Below are 20617 nucleotides of genomic sequence, written 5' to 3' on the forward strand. Positions count from 1 at the left end.
GGCCTTAAGTTTCCAACATGATTTCTTCTATTATTTTTGCTCCCCTTAGAATTCCAACCTCACCACCAAACAGAACGTATTGACCATAGTTATACCAGCTGTATTTATAAACTATGTACTGTAAATACAAATGTACAACTGCAATGCGAAACACAAAGGCCCAAATGTAATAGACTCTGTTTTTGTCCCGGTATAATTCTGGCTACATAGCACCTAGATTTAAAGTGGCAATCAGTTTTATAGTAAAAGCAAGTTATTTTTGCCTTAAGACTAATTGCCATTTTAAATATCTAGCTGCTGTATTGCTGGATATTGGAGCTTATTACATTTGGGCCCAAGTCCCTCAATGGACTGGCCTGTTCTGCTGCAAAGCTAGATATGCATGACATCTTGCTGCTTATTCCTTATTTCCGCCCAATTGCCATCCCAACAGTCTGCATGCCGACTAACAGGGAATATTTCCACTCATGGGTGTCCACACCACCTGTAGAGTGGGAATAGAACCTGTGGCGAGCGCAGCAAGCACGTAAGGGGCTTCATTGCGCTCACCCCCACGGGCAATCTAAAGCTCGGGATCCCAGCGTCGGTATGGTAACTGGCGGGATCCCAAACGCTGGTCATCCGTAGCCAATCCGAAGAGACTGCATATAGCACATATCATATAGCTGTATATACACTATAACACTTTATAAAATACATTTTAGAAATCAAATGTATAGTCATTTACAATACAACAAAGTTTAGGTGACATTATGATTTTACATTTAATTTTAGTCAACCTGAACAAAACTTAGATATTTATGATAATTCTTAATGTAGTTGGGCAGTATGTTTGCCATGGGCCACGGCACTGGAGATTTGTTGATTCAGAACATAACCTCTAGGGCAATCTACACTTGCAGGAGAGTGTCTGAAGCTTGAGAGCCTTATAATGCTTCTCCTCATGCAGGTCACTGTTACAGGTATGTATTTGATATAACTGGCTACTGAGCAGAAAGTCGGTATCAGGATAACATTGTAGGGAAGGCTGATTTGCGACATACTTATCGACACTGAAAATCTCATCTCCAGGAGATGCCCGTAGAGGAGAAGCATCTGGGTGGAGATGGGGCAAGGCTACGCTAATTGCGTCGTTAGGTCCTGACCCCTCACAGAAAAATTACAGCAATTGGCTGCCATTTGCATAGGGGCAGGGAATTATGCTATTGCCATAGAAATGAGTTATTAGGCCCTGCCCATTCTCTGATTACTTTTCCAGGGATGCGGGGAACTACCCCAAAAATTGGGTGTCTACCGCAGAAACCAGGTTGTAGGAAGAATGATTTGCGATATCCCAGGATATAGCATTAAAGTGTCTGGGATTTTAATCCTAGGATTGGAGGCAGAAATCCTGTGATTTCAGATTACAAAATGTCTCAGACCTGATGGAATCCCACAGCCAATGTTAACTAGTTATTTTGCGCTGGGGATTTAGGTCGTGACCTGGGATCTTTCTGCTGAGATATGGAGAGCACTACTGCGCAATCTCCATAATGCTCTTTTATATATAAAATTAATTGGTCTGTTTGTTTGTCTGTCTGTCCGGTTATACATTCGGACATCCCTGTAGCATTTGGAATAAAACCAATGCAAGGTGGTCCAGATGGATTCTAGCCAGGTTTTAGGGGGGTTGGGGCCCCAGTCGGACCTTTCTGTTGGTGTATGCTGGGCAAAGCTTTTACCCGGGAAGCCTGTTCTGGGCCTTCCACTGGATGAATTTGGATGAAAACTTCACAGAGTGGTAACATTTGATCCAAGAAGACATATAGTACTAGGGTGTTGGGCTCCTGGTCGGACCTCCCGTTGGTGTACGACAGAAGTTTGACACAGGCATCCTTTCTGGGCCTTCCACTGGATGGATTTGGATGAAAACTTTAATGAACTGTAACATAACTGACAGAAATAACCATAATTCAATTACATATAATAGCTGACAGAAATAGCAGTGAGAAGACTAAAAAATATTGGGTACTCAAAAGTCTTGGAATAGCAAAATTTATAACAGAAGGAAAACTTTAAACCCATCTAGCAATGGAAAAGTGATTATATAACTCAACAGAAAGGAAAGCTGGGGATTAGGGCTACCTCATGGGTGTGTCGGAAGAGCTGCTAAGCTGCTAATTATTTTTAAATGTTTTTTTAAATGTTGACAGTTACATTCAGCTAATAACTTGTATATTTAAACTGGGCAATGCTGGGTACTTCAGCTAGTCATTGATGAAGTTTGATAAAAACAGCTAAAATCTTTAAATTTTTGCAATCCAAAATCCGAATTCAGAATCGCAGGAAAATCCAAACCAGAACTTGATTCAGATCAGATCTCATTTGGAGATTTGGACTGGGTTTTGGTCCGGTTACACCAAATTTTGGTGGATTCGGACTTCTGGAGAACGGAACTGAACCGCACATCTCTAGTATTTACTAAAGGTCGTTTTTCATAGTGTAGCCCTTTGGAGGAAAAAGGGGCTAGTAAGGGCCATGTAATGTGGTAAATAAATAATACAATGTGATTAATTATAAATATAGAATAACTAATGATCATTTGTTATATATATATATATATATTTTGTATAGTATAGTATCGTTTATATTGTTGAGTGTCGAGGAGAGACCATGGGGGAGCGCAGGGCTTGCGCTAGATGGAGGAAGTTTCTGGAGGCTGGAGGCAGCGGCCCACGCTAGATGAAGGAAGGTTCGGGAGAGAGCGCGCGAGTGCGGCGGCGGTTGAAGGTGTTACGGAGGAGGACGGAGAGAGATGCGGCACAGTGGGGAGAAGAAGGAAGGAGCGCAGCGCAAGTGCCAAAGTATCCCTTCCCCAGCACTGATTGGTACCTGAGAGAAGCTCCGTGAGTGAAGGAGCGGCCGGTGGAAATAGGCACCGCTGGAGGAGGTCCCGATCTCACTAGTCTGTGACAAGAGGCAGAGACAAGGCGGGCTGGCGCCTCCTACCCTTCTGGGCAGCGCATCCTAACGGGACGGACTGGTGGAGAGACCCCTCCCAGGGAGGCTGCTAAAACTGTGAGTGACAGAGGGGAGAAGCTTAACACTAGAGTGCAGAGCTGGAGGGATCTGGAGGGGAGGCATCAGAGAACGGATCAGGCTGACAGCAGGGAAAAGACCACTTGGAGTACATATAGTGGGTTTTACTGCTTTGACCATAGGAACTAGAGATTAATGACAACTCTAGTAAGGAGACTACAGCTTCATGAGGTCAGCAGCATCAGCAATATTGAATAAAGACAAGCTACTGGCATAAAGATTTAGTATCCAAAGCGCTATCTCCCTGAGTAGTATCAATCATAGCCAAATTGGGACAATAGACTGTATCCAACCGGCAAGCACCTCCCAGTGACTTTAGGGAAGAAAGAGTCGAGCGATACTAATTCAGAGTCCGCTAATCACCATAGCACAATAATAACCGACTGTATATCATTAACTGTTCTGGTACTACCTCTCCCCTATTGGTTTGTTTATTATCTACCCCTTTTCGTGTAAATTGGATGAGACTTGAATATTCCGGGGTATGGTGGTGATAGCGGCACCATACAAAAGCAACGGACATTTATACATGGAAATGCATTATGGTTAGCCATTTTCCTGCCTGCCGGTCAAAATAATTTATCTAATGTCCTGGTATTTGACACCTGTCATACCATTGTCCGCCTAAGCAGTAACCAACTAACTATTGAACAACACATTGTGAGTGTGGTCAGCTCACATGGTAATTATTGTCTCTTCAGGCCAGACTAACAACCATAAAATAGAGTCGTGACTGGAGTCATACTTAGCATATACCATTCTTTAGTGAAGAAATAGGCGGGATAACAGACTGGAGGGTCCCAGCCATAAGTGGTTAGTGACTAGAAGTATAGATATTGCCGGACCGTGCCAGCCTGGTGCTATCAGTACTATCACCAGTGGCACTAAGCAACTAATTCAGAACACCCTGTTCTAAACCCATCATTTAACAGTAAAGGATAGAGAAATGAAAGGATAGCAGTGACACACATTGGAGTATTAAAGATTAATGAATACCATCTAGGAGCATCCATTGCATCCATCCCACCTTTGGTCCATATTGAGAGCTTGACCCTATTAGCCATTATAGACTAGTCCTCATACTACAGTGTGACTCGATTCAGTCTCTAACAAGAGTGATAGCGACAGAGCTGTATCAAGGAATATCCGATACTATGAAAGAGTGACTGTTATTGATAACCTACCTTATTTATCCGGAATACCCATCCTTAGTGGCGGATACAAGTACTATCTAACTACTATAGTGATCACTTTACTTATCAAAGGTGTAACCTGCGCAGGGGGTAAGAATTTAAGCTTAAATCCTGGGTCCATAGTCAGATAGACTGTGGGATACATATATTTTTTGTATTGCATGCATTTATTCTGTAAAATAGGATTGTACTAGTATTACATTAACTAAAGTAAAATATATGTATATTTTGAGTTTAAATCGTCAAATGCTTATTTAACTATTGAAGGGGAAAATAAAAATTACTTACCTGATTTAGCTGGTCCTGTGTGTCCGGGAGATCCCGATCTGATAGTGTCTTGCACTGAAGAATAAACCTGGAAACAAAGAAAATAGCCGGATTAGTAAGGTGAAGTGACTCTATTATCTACTATATATATTCTGATCCTTTATAGTAAAATAGAAATATCCCTAACTTACAACACTCACAACACTAACACCCACTACCCATATCGAGGAAGGTTCTCCCAAGCAAACCGGGGTGTATCTATATATCTGCTTGGGTGGAGGCACGCCAGATTGCATCAAACCCTAATACAAGAGAAGTGAGAGGAGGGTTACAATAGATTTCATAGATTTGATGAAAACTGATCTAAATCCATGTGGTATTTCAGGGACATTTACTAACAGATGATTTTTATATTAATTTTGAAACGTTATTAAATGTGTGTTTTAGCCCCTGAAACGCAACATAGACCTTTTTTTTAAAGTAAATACCACTAAGTATTACTTGAAAGACTATGCTGAAGGGGCAGTAGGTGGAGCGGTATTTTAAATTGTCACTGTGAGGCCTCTCATTGTTGCGATAGTATACTCTCTTCTACAATATAAATGTTAATTCTCCATATTAATAATTTTATGTTACTAAGGGCAGATTCATTAAGGATTGCAAATGCAAAGCTGCTTCTAGCAACTTTGCATTTGCAGTCCTTAGCTTACTCAACCTTGCCATCGCAGTGCGGCTTGCGGAGCCAAGGGAACTGCGTCTTGCGACGCAATCCTTGGCCTCGCCACTCCCGGAAAATGGAACGATGCACCCCCGTTTTCCAGAAACGCCGGCCACCCCCGCCCCCAACTCTCCCCATGAATGCCTCAGCCACATCATTTTTCTCTATGCGTTTCCTTCACAGATATCCTACTTAATTTCAAGAAGCGATGACCCTATTTCTATATTTTAAACGTTTGTAAACTTTTGCATATATTTTGTGAATGTTGTTACTATCTCTTGTATGCAAGGCAACTTATATTTTAGGTTTAAGGGTCCTATGAATGCAGGGAAAACTATTTTGGCCAGATGAATGCTACAACCGAAAATAGAAAGAAAAAAATCATTGTGACAGCACTCGGCGCCCAGTCGATCAAAGCGATAGAGATTGTGGATATTGTGTTTTATTTACTAGGCTGCTCGGTAATAGAGCAATCTCTGCTGGATTCAAAATCAAATGAGGCTCTTTCAGAAAATATGCATGTACCAATCTATACGGATGCAAGAAGCAGCCGCACTACGTCAGACTGTAAGGAAAGACACGACACATGCTAGGTAAGGGGAGATGTATCGCTCTGATTGAGGATGTCAAAAAGTATGTCTGTACAGTCAGCAAATTCTAAGCTCTTTCTCTACAATTCTATTGATGCATTCAGTAAAGCACCTTGCTTCAGAGAGGTAAATGTGTTCTTCTATTCTTAGCTTGATACAGCTCACAATCTGAACTGAATAGAGAGTAGGTTTTATTGAGATAACACAACTCACGCAAAGCCCAGACTGTCTGGAACGGAATGTCGACTTGAAGATATTGATTGGGAGAGGAATGCCTGAACTACTGGTGAAAGGAATCAGCGTGAGTGGCGTTGGGTAGAGATTGACCATATCTGTTGAGTAAGTAATTTCACAAGAAAATAGAAGATGGAGAGAGAGAGGAAGAAAGATTATTTGATAGAAAGAAGATTAGTATCTGTATACTTAGGAGTCAAGTCTTTCAGCTCAGTGATTCATCTACAAAGCGTGATGCTCTCCTGTTTCTTTTTTTTAATATAGTCCTTAGTCATAATATACTGTATATATTATATATATATATATATATATATATATATATATATATATATATGTGTGTGTGTTTGTGAGAGACAGCGCACACAGGTTTATTAAAAAAAAACCTTTAAATGTGACAATTAAGTGACACTCCTCAACCTTTAGTGGCAGCTCTTAACTAGTGAAAAGTGTGTTGGTGAAACACACATAATAAATAAAACAGGTTTAGTATGAAATACCTACAATCAAAATCCCACTGGTCAAAATACAGACAGCAGTTGACTGACGGTCAAAATACTGACATTTAAAATACAGACAAGGTCAAAATACCGACATTTAATGTGTCGACAGGGCCAAAAGTCGACACGGGTTTTTCATTGGTGTTTTTTTGGTGTTTATGTCGACATATAAAATTTTCATCTAAAAACACCCGGGACGGGATGTAATGCCATCCGAATTTGTTGGCCACGCGGGATGCCTGACGATCTCAGGCGTTATTTTAAAGGGGCAATCATTTACAAGGCAAAACCATTCCTTGTAAGTGATTGCCCCTGTAAAAAAATGTCAAAGTTTGGCTGGCACCCCGCACGGCCAATGAACTAGGCCAGTATTACATCCCGCCCCCAGTGTAGAGTGTAAAACTGATGAGTAGGGCCAAAACTTATTCATACGTATTCGGTCATGTGACCACCATTTAAATCAGGCTGTATGAAATGAAAAGAAATAAAACATAGTGTGTACTATTAAACACTGCAAGCAGAGCACAAAGCAACGGATACTGTAAACCAACTCAGGAACTGATTAGTCCCAAAAAAGTAATCCTACTTTTTTTAAGAAATCACAGTTTTATTTTAGCAGTGAAAAAAATAAAAATAAGTAGCACACGTAAAAAACATAAAAAGAGAAAAAATAACTGCATCGGGGAAGTCCAGGTACAATATCAGCTCCAACGCGTTTCATCTTGTCAAAAAGACTTCATCATGGGGAAGGCGTACTGCCTTTTTCTGGGCATTTTGTGACTCATTTGCATCACAAGAGCAGCAAAACACTGCTCACAGTGTACTAGGGCTGCAACTTTAACCAGACAAGTTACAGATAAAGCACGATGGAACTCGACGTGAGAAAAAGCCGAAGACCTGCGTCGCAACACTGTACTCAGATTCAGACTTTCCACAGATGTACAAATGTGCACACCAAATTGATTAATGTACTCTAGCAAAGTAGATTTGTCATTTTCAGATGCAAATAAAATGTATCAGATGCTCAGCGTTGCTGAATTGCGCAGGACCTGAGGGCAGGGCCATCTTAACAGCTGTGTAGGCCTCTGGGCACATCAGTGCACTGGGCCCCCTACCCATCCTCCAGTTGTAGGGGTGGGGGGGGGTGCTCTCAGCGGCAGCTTTGATGTCCCGCGGGTGGTAGGGGGTGTTCTATCTTCCGCTCAGCATGTAGGTCCTGGAGCAGTAATTTCTGCTAATTACTCCTTTACTGCACATATGGGGAGGGAGCTAGGGAGAACACTAAACTGTAGAAGGGGGCATTGGGCTGAATAAAGTGGCCCTGGGTGGTAGGGGGTGTTTAATATGTATGGGAGGGGTGGATAGTGGCGTGGGCTTAATTTTCTGCATTTGCTGGTGGGAGGCAGCTTGCTTGACCACAGATATCTCCAGTTCCTGAAAATAGATTTCTTAGCTTTGAATAGGATACAAATCTAGAGAGTCCCACCTTTCAGGGGGTACTGGAGACTTGGGGATCAGAGTTTAGGAGCCACAGCAATCCACCAACGAAAATATAAAACTATACCAGGCGTGTGGAGCTGGAGGAGGGACCAGCTGCTTGAAGGCTGATATCACTGGTTCTGAGCATAGTAGAGAAAAGCTGCCAGTGTCAACCGAAAGGGGAGCGTCCCAGCTTTTGGAATATACCCTCAGAAAAACTATGGGGTATATGCAATTGCGGTCGAATACCCAAAATTGTCGAATTTCGGGAATTTTTCGCCCAAAAAAAAATTTCGACAATGCAATTCAGTACTTTCCGACAAAAAAACGGACTTTCAAAATTCGACTTTTTGAAATTCGACTTTTGACAAATTCGACTTTTTTGCAATGATACACATGCTGCAATTCGACCAAAGTCTATTCAATGGAAGTTTGGAAATTCGACAACAGTGCTTTTAGACAGTAAATTCGTCATTTTCAATCCGCAACACTTTGGAGGGTGAAACTAATAAAAAAAAATTAAAACATGTTTTTTTTGTGTGTTTTTTTCTTGGTAATATCATATCTATTTATATTAGAAGGGATTAGGTACTTGGTTTGTCTTTTTTGGAGGCACAAGTATTATTTATATATTTTTAAAAAATAATCTTTTTTTTTTTTTTTTTTGGATGAAATGGTAAAATCCCTGAAAAAAATGGCGTGGGGTCCCCCCTCCAAAGCATAACCAGCCTCGGGCTCTTCGAGCTGGTCCTGGTTCTAAAAATGCGGGGAAAAAATTGACAGGGGTTCCCCCGTATTTTTAAAACTAGCACCGGGCTCTGCGCCTGATGCTGGTGCAAAAAATACGGGGGACAAAAAGAGTAGGGGTCCCCCGTATTTTATACACCAGCATCGGGCTCCACTAGCTGGACAGATAATGCCACTGCCGGGGGTCACTTTTATACAGCGCCCTGCGGCCGTGGCATTAAATATCCAACTAGTCACCCCTGGCCGGGGTACCCTGGGGGAGTGGGGACCCCTTCAATCAAGGGGTCCCCCCCCAGCCACCCAAGGGCCAGGGGTGAAGCCCGAGGCTGTCCCCCCCATCCAAGGGCTGAGGATGGGAGGCTGATAGCCTTGAGAAAAATGTCAGAATATTGTTTTTTCCAGTAGTACTACAAGTCCCAGCAAGCCTCCCCCGCAAGCTGGTACTTGGAGAACCACAAGTACCAGCATGCGGGAGAAAAACGGGCCCGCTGGTACCTGTAGTTCTACTGGAAAAAAATACCCAAATAAAAACAGGAGACCGACACCGTGAAAGTAAAACTTTATTTCATACGTCGACACACACATACTTACCTATGTTCACACGCCGACATCGGTCCTCTTCTCCAAGTAGAATCCAGGGGTACCTGAAAAGAAAAGATAAATACATCATGGTCCAGAGGTAAATCCACGAACTTGTCAAAAAAACAAACCGGACACCCGTACCACACGGACTGAAAGGGGTCCCATGTTGACACATGGGACCCCTTTCCACGAATGCAGAGAAACCCCCCCCCCCACGTGACAGCTGTCACTGAAAGGTCTCGTAAGCCAATCAGCGAGCGCAACGTCCTTGCACTCTGCTGATTGGCTGTGCGCGTCTGAGCTGACAGCGCATCGCAAAGCCTCTCCATTATATTCAATGGTGGGAACTTTGCGGCTAGCGATGGGGTCACCCGCCGGTCAGCGGCTGACCGCGGGTAACCCCACCACTGACGGCAAAGTTCCCACCATTGAAAGTAATGGGAGAGGCTTTGCGATGCGCTGTCTGAGGTCACACGCGCACAGCCAATCAGGTGAGCGCCACGGAAGTAGCGCTTCCTGATTGGCTGAAGGGACCTCAGTGACAGGAGTCACGTGGTGTCCCGGCATTCGTGGAAAGGGGTCTCATGTGTCAATATGGGACCCCTTTCAGTCCGTTGGTACGGGTGTGCGTGTTTTTATTTTGCTAAGTACGAGGATTTGATCTCTGGACGTGGATTTATCTCTGGACACTGACAGGTGAGTATAATTTTTTTCACAGGTACCCTCGGATCGTCGGAGACTGTGCCAGTCGGCGTGTCAACATAGGTAAGTATGTGTGTGTCGGCGGTGTGTAATAAAGTTGTACTTGTCACGGGGTGTGTCTCCTGTTTTTATTTGGGTATTTTTTTTCCAGTAGTACTACAGGTACCAGCGGGCCCGTTTTTCTCCCGCATGCTGGTACTTGTGGTTCTCCAAGTACCAGCTTGCGGGGGAGGCTTGCTGGGACTTGTAGTACTACTGGAAAAAACAATATTCTGTCATTTTACTCAAGGCTATCAGCCTCCCATCCGCAGCCTTTGGATGGGGGGGACAGCCTCGGGCTTCACCCCTGGCCCTTGGGTGGCTGGGGGGGGACCCCTTGATTGAAGGGGTCCCCACTCCCCCAGGGTACCCCGGCCAGGGGTGACTAGTTGGATATTTAATGCCACGGCCGCAGGGCGCTGTATAAAAGTGACCCCCGGCTGTGGCATTATCTGTCCAGCTAGTGGAGCCCGATGCTGGTGTATAAAATACAAGGGGACCCCTACTCTTTTTGTCCCCCATATTTTTTGCACCAGCATCAGGCGCAGAGCCTGGTGCTGGTTTTAAAAATACGGGGGATCCCATGTCAATTTTGTCCCCGCATTTTTAGAACCAGGACCAGCTCGAAGAGCCCGAGGCTGGTTATGCTTTGGAGGGGGGACCCCACGCCATTTTTTTCCGGGTTTTTCCCGTTTTTTTAATTCGCGGCAAAATCCGGCAAATCGGCCGTTTTTCGCCCGCGGGACTGTCGAATCCGTTTTTCATTGAATATGGTGAATTCCGGCAGCCACCTGCCGGAATTCACCTGTCGAATTGTGTCGAATTAAAAAACGGCGATAATTTGCCGCGATTCGCCGTGAATTGCATATACCCCTATATGTCAGACAGAACCCGAGATATCTGGCTGGGAAGAGCAATTAACAGGCTTGGATGGGGACCACTGCTTTGAAGTTGGATATCCCCAGTTCCCCAAGGCCGATTTTCAAAAATCTGGTACCCTTGGAAAGGGGGGTCCCTCAGCTATCAGGGCTCTTATACTCCAGGGCCCTTGGGCAAGAGCCCATTGAGCCCATACGAAAAGACGGCCCTGCCTGAGGGGGCTATATGGTCATGGTGTAACTGAAACCACAATGGATAAAGACACATCTATATATAAATAACAAAATTCAGGGGCCCATTTATCATACGTGCAGAGCTGGCCCTAGGCATAGGCAATCTAGTCACAAGCAGACTTTGTTGATTAAAATGATATGTGCATGCCTATATTCTGTGCGTGACTGCGGCTGTATCTGCATACAAAATGCTACGTTACAGTGTATTCCTGGAAATCAAAGCAACGTAGCATTTCGTATGCAGATACAGCCACAGTCGCACACAGAATATAGGCATGCTGATTATAATTTTAATCAGCAGAAGCTGCTTGTGCGTCCTAGTCACATAGCAATGAAAATAAGATGAATGTTCTGATAAAAGAAAAAAGCCGCCCAACATTAGAAGAGCTGGACAGGAGCTGCATGGCATATTGAGGCAAGATGCATGAGGACACACCTGTATCCAAGCAGAGGCCACAGTGTAAGCAGTTGTGTGAGTGCTGTGTGTGGGTAGGTTTGTTGTGCAATAGTGTTTGCCATATGTGTTTGGGGCATTATGTGTGTCATGTGTAAAAAATGTGTATACAGTGCATCTGGAAAGTATTCACAGCGCTTCACTTTTTCCACATTTTGTTATGTTACAGCCTTATTCCAAAATGGAATAAATTCATCCCCCCCCCCTCAAAATACTACACACAATACCCCAAAATGACAATGTAAAAAAAGTTTTTTGTTTTTTTTTAGATTTTTGCAAATTTATTAAAAATAAAAAACAAAGAAATCACATGTACATAAGTACAGGTTGAGTATCCCATATCCAAATATCCGAAATACGGAATATTCCGAAATACGGACTTTTTTGAGCGAGAGTGAGATAGTGAAACTTTTGTTTTCTGATGGCTCAATGTACGCAAACTTTGTTTAATACACACAGTTATTAAAAATATTGTATTAAATGACCTTCAGACTGTGTATATAAGGTGTATATGAAACATAAATGAATTGTGTGAATGTACACACACTTTGTTTAATGCACAAAGTTATAAAAAATATTGGCTAAAATGACCTTCAGGCTGTGTGTATAAGGTGCATATAAAACATAAATGCATTCTGTGCTTAGACTTAGGTCCCATTGCCATGATATCTCATTATGGTATGCAATTATTCCAAAATACGGAAAAATCCGATATCCAAAATACCTCTGGTCCCAAGCATTTTGGATAAGGGATACTCAACCTGTATTCACAGCCTTTGCTCAATACTTTGTTGATGCACCTTTGACAGCACTTATAGCCTCAAGTATTTTTGAATATGATGCCACAAGCTTGGCACACCTATCTTTGGGCAGTTTCGTCCATTCTTCTTTGCAGCACCTCTCAAGCTCCATCAGGTTGGATGGGAAGCATCGGTGCACAGCCATTTTCAGATCTCTACAGAGATGTTCAATCGGATTCAAGTCTGGGCTCTGGCTGGGCCACTCAAGGACATTCACAGAGTTGTGCTGAAGCCGCTCCTTTGATATTTTGGCTGTGTGCTTAGGTCGTTGTCCTGCTTAAAGAGATGAACCGTCACCCCAGACTGAGGTCAAGAGTGCTCTGGAGCCGGTTTTGATCCAGGATGTCGCTGTACATGGCTGCATTCATCTTTCCCTCTATCCTGACTAGTCTCCCAGTTCCTGCCACTGAAAAACATCCCCACAGAATGATGCTGCTACCACCATGCTTCTCAGTAGGGATGGTATTGGCCTGGTGATGTGCAGTGCCTGGTTTCCTCCAAACATGATGCCTGGCATTTACGCCAAAGAGTTCAATCTTTGTTTCATCAAACCAGAGAATTTTGTTTCTCAAGGTCTGAGAATCCTTCAGCTGCATTTTGGCAAGCTCCAGGCAGGCTGCCATGTGCTTTTTACTAAGGTGTGGCTTCTGTCTGGCCACTCTACCATACAGGCCTGATTGGTGGATTGCTGCAGACATGGTTGTCCTTCTGGAAGGTTCTCTTCTCTCCATAGAGAAATGCTGTAGCTCTGACAGAGGGACCATCTGGTTCTTGGTCACCTCCCTGACTAGGGTCCTTCTCCCCCGAGTTCTCAGTTTAGACGGCCGGTCAGCTCTAAGAAGAGTCCTGGTGGTTTCGAACTTCTTCCATTTACGGATGATGGAGGCCACTGTGCTCATTGGGACCTTCAAAGCAGCAGATATTTTTCTGTACCCTTCCCCAGATTTGTGCCTCGAGACAATCCTGTCTCTGAGGTCTACAGACAATTCCTTTGACTTCATGCTTGGTTTGTGCTCAGACATGCACTGTCAAGTGTGGGGCCTTATATAAACAGGTGTGTGCCTTTCCAAATCATGTACATTCAACTGAATTTACCACAGGTGGACTCCAGTTAAGCTGTAGGAACATCTCAAGGATTATCAGTGGAAACAGGATGCACTTGAGCTCATTTTTGAGCAGCATGGAAAAGGCTGTGAATACTTATGTACATGTGATTTCTTAGTTTTTTATTCTAAATACATTTGCAAAAAATCTCAAAACGCTTCTTTTTCATGTTGTCATTATGGGGTATTGTATGTAGAATTTCGAGAGGAAAAAATGAATTTATTACATATTGGAATAAGGTTGTAACATAACAAAATGTGGAAAGGGTGAAGCTCTGTGAAAACTTTCCGGATACACTGTAAGGGCATTAATAAAGGTTGGCATAATGTGTAAAGTGCATTCTGTTTTATAAGGACATTAATAATGTGTGTCATATGTGTGAGGGGCATTACTGTGTGGAATTATGTGTATAAGGTGCTTTACTGTGTGGCGTAACGTATAAAAAATGCACTACTGTGTGGTCTAATGTGAATAAAGAGCAATATGGTGTGGTGTAATGTGAATAAGGATCAACTCAGTCTGATGTAATGTGAATAAGGATCAACTCAGTCTGATGTAATGTGAATAAGGAGCACACTGCAATTAGTAATGTATATAAGTTAAAGTGGTACTACTGTGTTATTTAACGTGAAGAGATGACACTATTGCATGATATAATGTGAATAAAGTTGCACTGCTGTGTGGCGTAATTTGAGTTGGGTGTACTATTGTGTGGCCATGCCCCTTCCCAAAAGAACACGCCCTTTTCGCGCTTCGCACTGTTCCTATTTAAAATATAGGGGTTAGGAGCACCAATATGAGGACTGCTATGACTGAGGGTGATGGGAAAGGGATGTAGGGTAAGAGGCAGAACTAGCAGCGGTGCTAGGGGGCATCAGCCAAAATCTTGCCTAGGGCATCATATTGATTAGGGCCGGCTCTGCATACGTGCATATTCAATGCAATTTGGGCACGATATTAGCGCCCAGGATCAAATTGCAATTTCGCCCATAATTGTATTGCAATATGTGATTATATGGGATTTACAGTATTCCCTGCAAGGAGCCTGTGCTGGCCATTTCTGTGGAGTGTTTCGGGGAGAACCCTTCCGGAACTACATATGCGGTGAGTAGCTGATAGGCTATAATGGGCTACCGCTGTGGGGGTCAATCTCCAGAATGCTTGGCATTCCGAAAACTGATCAATCTGCCGGCATTGCATTCCTCATAGAAATCTATGGGGGATGCAGCTGCCACCATGAATAGAAGTATCGCAGCATCTATTTGAGACGTCTGCTGCGATCCCTCTGTCATACATTCATGGAATGCTTAGTATTTGCGGCTTGCCCCCGGCAGTTTTCAGAAAAATTACTGTACATATTTTTGCTAAATGGGCCCCTAAAATCCATTAAGCAACCATGACTGTCATTGTCAGTGGTCCCCTAGAACACTGAAGCATTACACTTGTGCATACTGTCATGCTTGCTTAAAAGACTGAGGGCGGGATGTACTATAAGACATCGCCACCCCTCGCCAACTACCGCAGCGATACTAATCGCATATGTACTAACATATGCGATTAGTATCGCAATGCGGTATAGTATCGCAATGCGGTATTAGTATCGCAATGCGGGGGGTCGTCGTGAGCGGCGCGGGGCGGTGGCGGGATGCGGCGAGATCCGGCGGCGGTGGTAAGAGTCCCATAGGCTTCTATAGGGTATCGCCATAAAAAGATGGCGATACCCTATGGGGCAAAAACGCGGCGGTCGGGGGTTTTTACCGCATTTTCCCTTTAGTAAATCCCACCCTAACTCTGCTAAATTTGGTGTTTAACCTGAATTTGTTCCATAATTGGACCAAGTTACATGTTTTCACCTATGTGAGTGCGGACTTGCTCTGGAATATATATAATGGAGAGAAGTCTCATAGTATAATATATTGACATAGTATCTACTGTACAGTATATAGGGATACAGTTGGCATCCCAGTGAATGGGATGCCAGAGGTCAGAAGACTGGTGCTGGAATCCTGATACCGCTCAGAACCTTGGTGCCGGAATCCCGACAGTCAGCATCCTAAATGTAAGTATGTTGGGGAGGGTTAGGGCTAGGCTGCGGAGGGGGAGTATAAAGGTAAGGCACTGGGGGGAGGGTTAGGGTTAGTCTGTGGGGGGCGGGTTAGGGTTTGGCTACGGGAAGGGAGGGTTAGGATTAGGCTAGTGGGGAGGGAGGGTTATGGTTAGTCTGCGGGGGGCGGGGATTGTGATATAGAAAAATGGGATATTCATACGTCCCCCTCCTTTGTAACCAGTGTGACCTTTTTCAAAATCTTGTTATGAATCAGCATCTTCTCGGAGCTCACACTTGTAAAATATTTACCAAAAACAGAAGCACCTATTTGATATTTTCATGCCCTCGGGTAGGTGCACAAGTAATGTAAGTACAGACCTTGTGTTGGATGGAGTAGATAACACAGAAAAAAGCAAGAAATTGATAGAGACTTTGGTACTTCTGTTAATGTTGAACGGAAAGATTAGGGGTCTATTTACTAAGCCTTGAATGGAGATAAAGTCGACCGAGATAAAGTCCCAGCCAATCAGCTCCTAACTGCCATGCCACAAACTGTGTTTGAAAAATGACAGTTAGAAGCTGATTGGCTGGTATTTTATCTCCGTCCAAAGCTTAGTAAATAGACCCCATAATCCAGTAAGAGATGTCAGCAAAATGTTTTGAGATGCTTAAGGCTTTCTAAAGAGTTAAATTGAGGAATATTATTTGTCTTTTGGTACCTGAGTCAACAGTATTATGGGACATTTGCTTTATGCAGAGAAATACATTTTTCTTTGTTTCTAAAGTGGCATAATGTAGTCTGAAAAAAATAAGCGTCCGAGACAGATAGAAAGATATCTTCAAATAAATTTATGGGCCTGACTCTCTTTGACTATGGGTCCGATTTAAAGGTGGACACAATGGCAACGTTTGCGCATTTGGCCTGTGCGTGCGTGAGTCCCCCTGCATGAGTGCCCAAAAAGGGGGCATGGATTCTCTGTTAGGGGGCGTGACCTCACAGAAGTCCCCACTGACATCACTACAGGGGGCGTGGTCTTCTGGGAAGCCTCCGATTATGTTACTCTGGGGGCATGCCCAGCATCCCCAGAGATGCTGTGTTGCCCCTGGAGACTCTGGCTGCACTGTCTGCTCCTTCACAGTGACAGGAACCAAGCACTACAAGATAATGTCACACTGTAGGGCTGATCAAAATAATTTATGTTTTATGGCCGATGTAGAATAGTTTTATCATTGATGGGGGAGAACCAGATGCTTTCACGCCATCGATGAAACACAAGCATTAAATATATATACATATTTCTCTGACGTCCTAGTGGATGCTGGGAACTCCATAAGGACCCTGGGAATAGACGGGCTCCGCAGGAGACTGGGCACTCTAAAAGAAAGATTAGGTACTATCTGGTGTGCACTGACTCCTCCCTCTATGCCCCTCCTCCAGACCTCAGTTAGATTTCTGTGCCCGGCCGAGCTGGATGCACACTAGGGGCTCTCCTGAGCTCCTAGAAAGAAAGTTTATTTTAGGTTTTTTATTTTACAGTGAGACCTGCTGGCAACAGGCTCACTGCATCGAGGGACTAAGGGGAGAAGAAGCGAACCTACCTGCTTGCAGCTAGCTTGGGCTTCTTAGGCTACTGGACACCATTAGCTCCAGAGGGATCGACCGCATGGAACTGGCCTTGGTGTTCGTTCCCGGAGCCGCGCCGCCGTCCCCCTTACAGAGCCAGAAGCAAGAAGAGGTCCGGAAAATCGGCGGCAGAAGACATCAGTCTTCACCAAGGTAGCGCACAGCACTGCAGCTGTGCGCCATTGCTCCTCATACACACTTCACACTCCGGTCACTGAGGGTGCAGGGCGCTGGGGGGGGGCGCCCTGAGCAGCAATAAAAACACCTTGGCTGGCAAATATTAGAGATGAGCGCCTGAAATTTTTCGGGTTTTGTGTTTTGGTTTTGGGTTCGGTTCCGCGGCCGTGTTTTGGGTTCGAACGCGTTTTGGCAAAACCTCACCGAATTTTTTTTGTCGGATTCGGGTGTGTTTTGGATTCGGGTGTTTTTTTCAAAAAACACTAAAAAACAGCTTAAATCATAGAATTTGGGGGTCATTTTGATCCCAAAGTATTATTAACCTCAAAAACCATAATTTACACTCATTTTCAGTCTATTCTGAATACCTCACACCTCACAATATTATTTTTAGTCCTAAAATTTGCACCGAGGTCGCTGTGTGAGTAAGATAAGCGACCCTAGTGGCCGACACAAACACCGGGCCCATCTAGGAGTGGCACTGCAGTGTCACGCAGGATGTCCCTTCCAAAAAACCCTCCCCAAACAGCACATGACGCAAAGAAAAAAAGAGGCGCAATGAGGTAGCTGTGTGAGTAAGATTAGCGACCCTAGTGGCCGACACAAACACCGGGCCCATCTAGGAGTGGCACTGCAGTGTCACGCAGGATGGCCCTTCCAAAAAACCCTCCCCAAACAGCACATGACGCAAAGAAAAAAAGAGGCGCAATGAGGTAGCTGTGTGAGTAAGATTAGCGACCCTAGTGGCCGACACAAACACCGGGCACATCTAGGAGTGGCACTGCAGTGTCACGCAGGATGTCCCTTCCAAAAAACCCTCCCCAAACAGCACATGACGCAAAGAAAAAAAGAGGCGCAATGAGGTAGCTGACTGTGTGAGTAAGATTAGCGACCCTAGTGGCCGACACAAACACCGGGCCCATTTAGGAGTGGCACTGCAGTGTCACGCAGGATGTCCCTTCCAAAAAACCCTCCCCAATCAGCACATGATGCAAAGAAAAAGAAAAGAAAAAAGAGGTGCAAGATGGAATTGTCCTTGGGCCCTCCCACCCACCCTTATGTTGTATAAACAAAACAGGACATGCACACTTTAACCAACCCATCATTTCAGTGACAGGGTCTGCCACACGACTGTGACTGATATGACGGGTTGGTTTGGACCCCCCCCAAAAAAGAAGCAATTAATCTCTCCTTGCACAAACTGGCTCTACAGAGGCAAGATGTCCACCTCATCATCACCCTCCGATATATCACCGTGTACATCCCTCTCCTCACAGATTATCAATTCGTCCCCACTGGAATCCACCATCTCAGCTCCCTGTGTACTTTGTGGAGGCAATTGCTGCTGGTCAATGTCTCCGCGGAGGAATTGATTATAATTCATTTTAATGAACATCATCTTCTCCACATTTTCTGGATGTAACCTCGTACGCCGATTGCTGACAAGGTGAGCGGCGGCACTAAACACTCTTTCGGAGTACACACTTGTGGGAGGGCAACTTAGGTAGAATAAAGCCAGTTTGTGCAAGGGCCTCCAAATTGCCTCTTTTTCCTGCCAGTATAAGTACGGACTGTGTGACGTGCCTACTTGGATGCGGTCACTCATATAATCCTCCACCATTCTATCAATGTTGAGAGAATCATATGCAGTGACAGTAGACGACATGTCCGTAATCGTTGTCAGGTCCTTCAGTCCGGACCAGATGTCAGCATCAGCAGTCGCTCCAGACTGCCCTGCATCACCGCCAGCGGGTGGGCTCGGAATTCTGAGCCTTTTCCTCGCACCCCCAGTTGCGGGAGAATGTGAAGGAGGAGATGTTGACAGGTCGCGTTCCGCTTGACTTGACAATTTTGTCACCAGCAGGTCTTTCAACCCCAGCAGACTTGTGTCTGCCGGAAAGAGAGATCCAAGGTAGGCTTTAAATCTAGGATCGAGCACGGTGGCCAAAATGTAGTGCTCTGATTTCAACAGATTGACCACCCGTGAATCCTTGTTAAGCGAATTAAGGGCTCCATCCACAAGTCCCACATGCCTAGCGGAATCGCTCCGTGTTAGCTCCTCCTTCAATGTCTCCAGCTTCTTCTGCAAAAGCCTGATGAGGGGAATGACCTGACTCAGGCTGGCAGTGTCTGAACTGACTTCACGTGTGGCAAGTTCAAAGGGCATCAGAACCTTGCACAACGTTGAAATCATTCTCCACTGCGCTTGAGACAGGTGCATTCTACCTACTATATCGTGCTCAATTGTATAGGCTTGAATGGCCTTTTGCTGCTCCTCCAACCTCTGAAGCATATAGAGGGTTGAATTCCACCTCGTTACCACTTCTTGCTTCAGATGATGGCAGGGCAGGTTCAGTAGTTTTTGGTGGTGCTCCAGTCTTCTGTACGTGGTGCCTGTACGCCGAAAGTGTCCCGCAATTCTTCTGGCCACCGACAGCATCTCTTGCACGCCCCTGTCGTTTTTTAAAAAATTCTGCACCACCAAATTCAAGGTATGTGCAAAACATGGGACGTGCTGGAATTTGCCCATATTTAATGCACACACAATATTGCTGGCGTTGTCCGATGCCACAAATCCACAGGAGAGTCCAATTGGGGTAAGCCATTCCGCGATGATCTTCCTCAGTTGCCGTAAGAGGTTTTCAGCTGTGTGCGTATTCTGGAAAGCGGTGATACAAAGCGTAGCCTGCCTAGGAAAGAGTTGGCGTTTGCGAGATGCTGCTACTGGTGCCGCCGCTGCTGTTCTTGCGGCGGGAGTCCATACATCTACCCAGTGGGCTGTCACAGTCATATAGTCTTGACCCTGCCCTGCTCCACTTGTCCACATGTCCGTGGTTAAGTGGACATTGGGTACAACTGCATTTTTTAGGACACTGGTGAGTCTTTTTCTGACGTCCGTGTACATTCTCGGTATCGCCTGCCTAGAGAAGTGGAACCTAGATGGTATTTGGTAACGGGGGCACACTGCCTCAATAAATTGTCTAGTTCCCTGTGAACTAACGGCGGATACCGGACGCACGTCTAACACCAACATAGTTGTCAAGGCCTCAGTTATCCGCTTTGCAGCAGGATGACTGCTGTGATATTTCATCTTCCTCGCAAAGGACTGTTGGACAGTCAATTGCTTACTGGAAGTAGTACAAGTGGGCTTACGACTTCCCCTCTGGGATGAC

Source organism: Pseudophryne corroboree, chromosome 6, assembly GCF_028390025.1.
Source record: "Pseudophryne corroboree isolate aPseCor3 chromosome 6, aPseCor3.hap2, whole genome shotgun sequence".
Taxonomy (NCBI): domain Eukaryota; kingdom Metazoa; phylum Chordata; class Amphibia; order Anura; family Myobatrachidae; genus Pseudophryne; species Pseudophryne corroboree.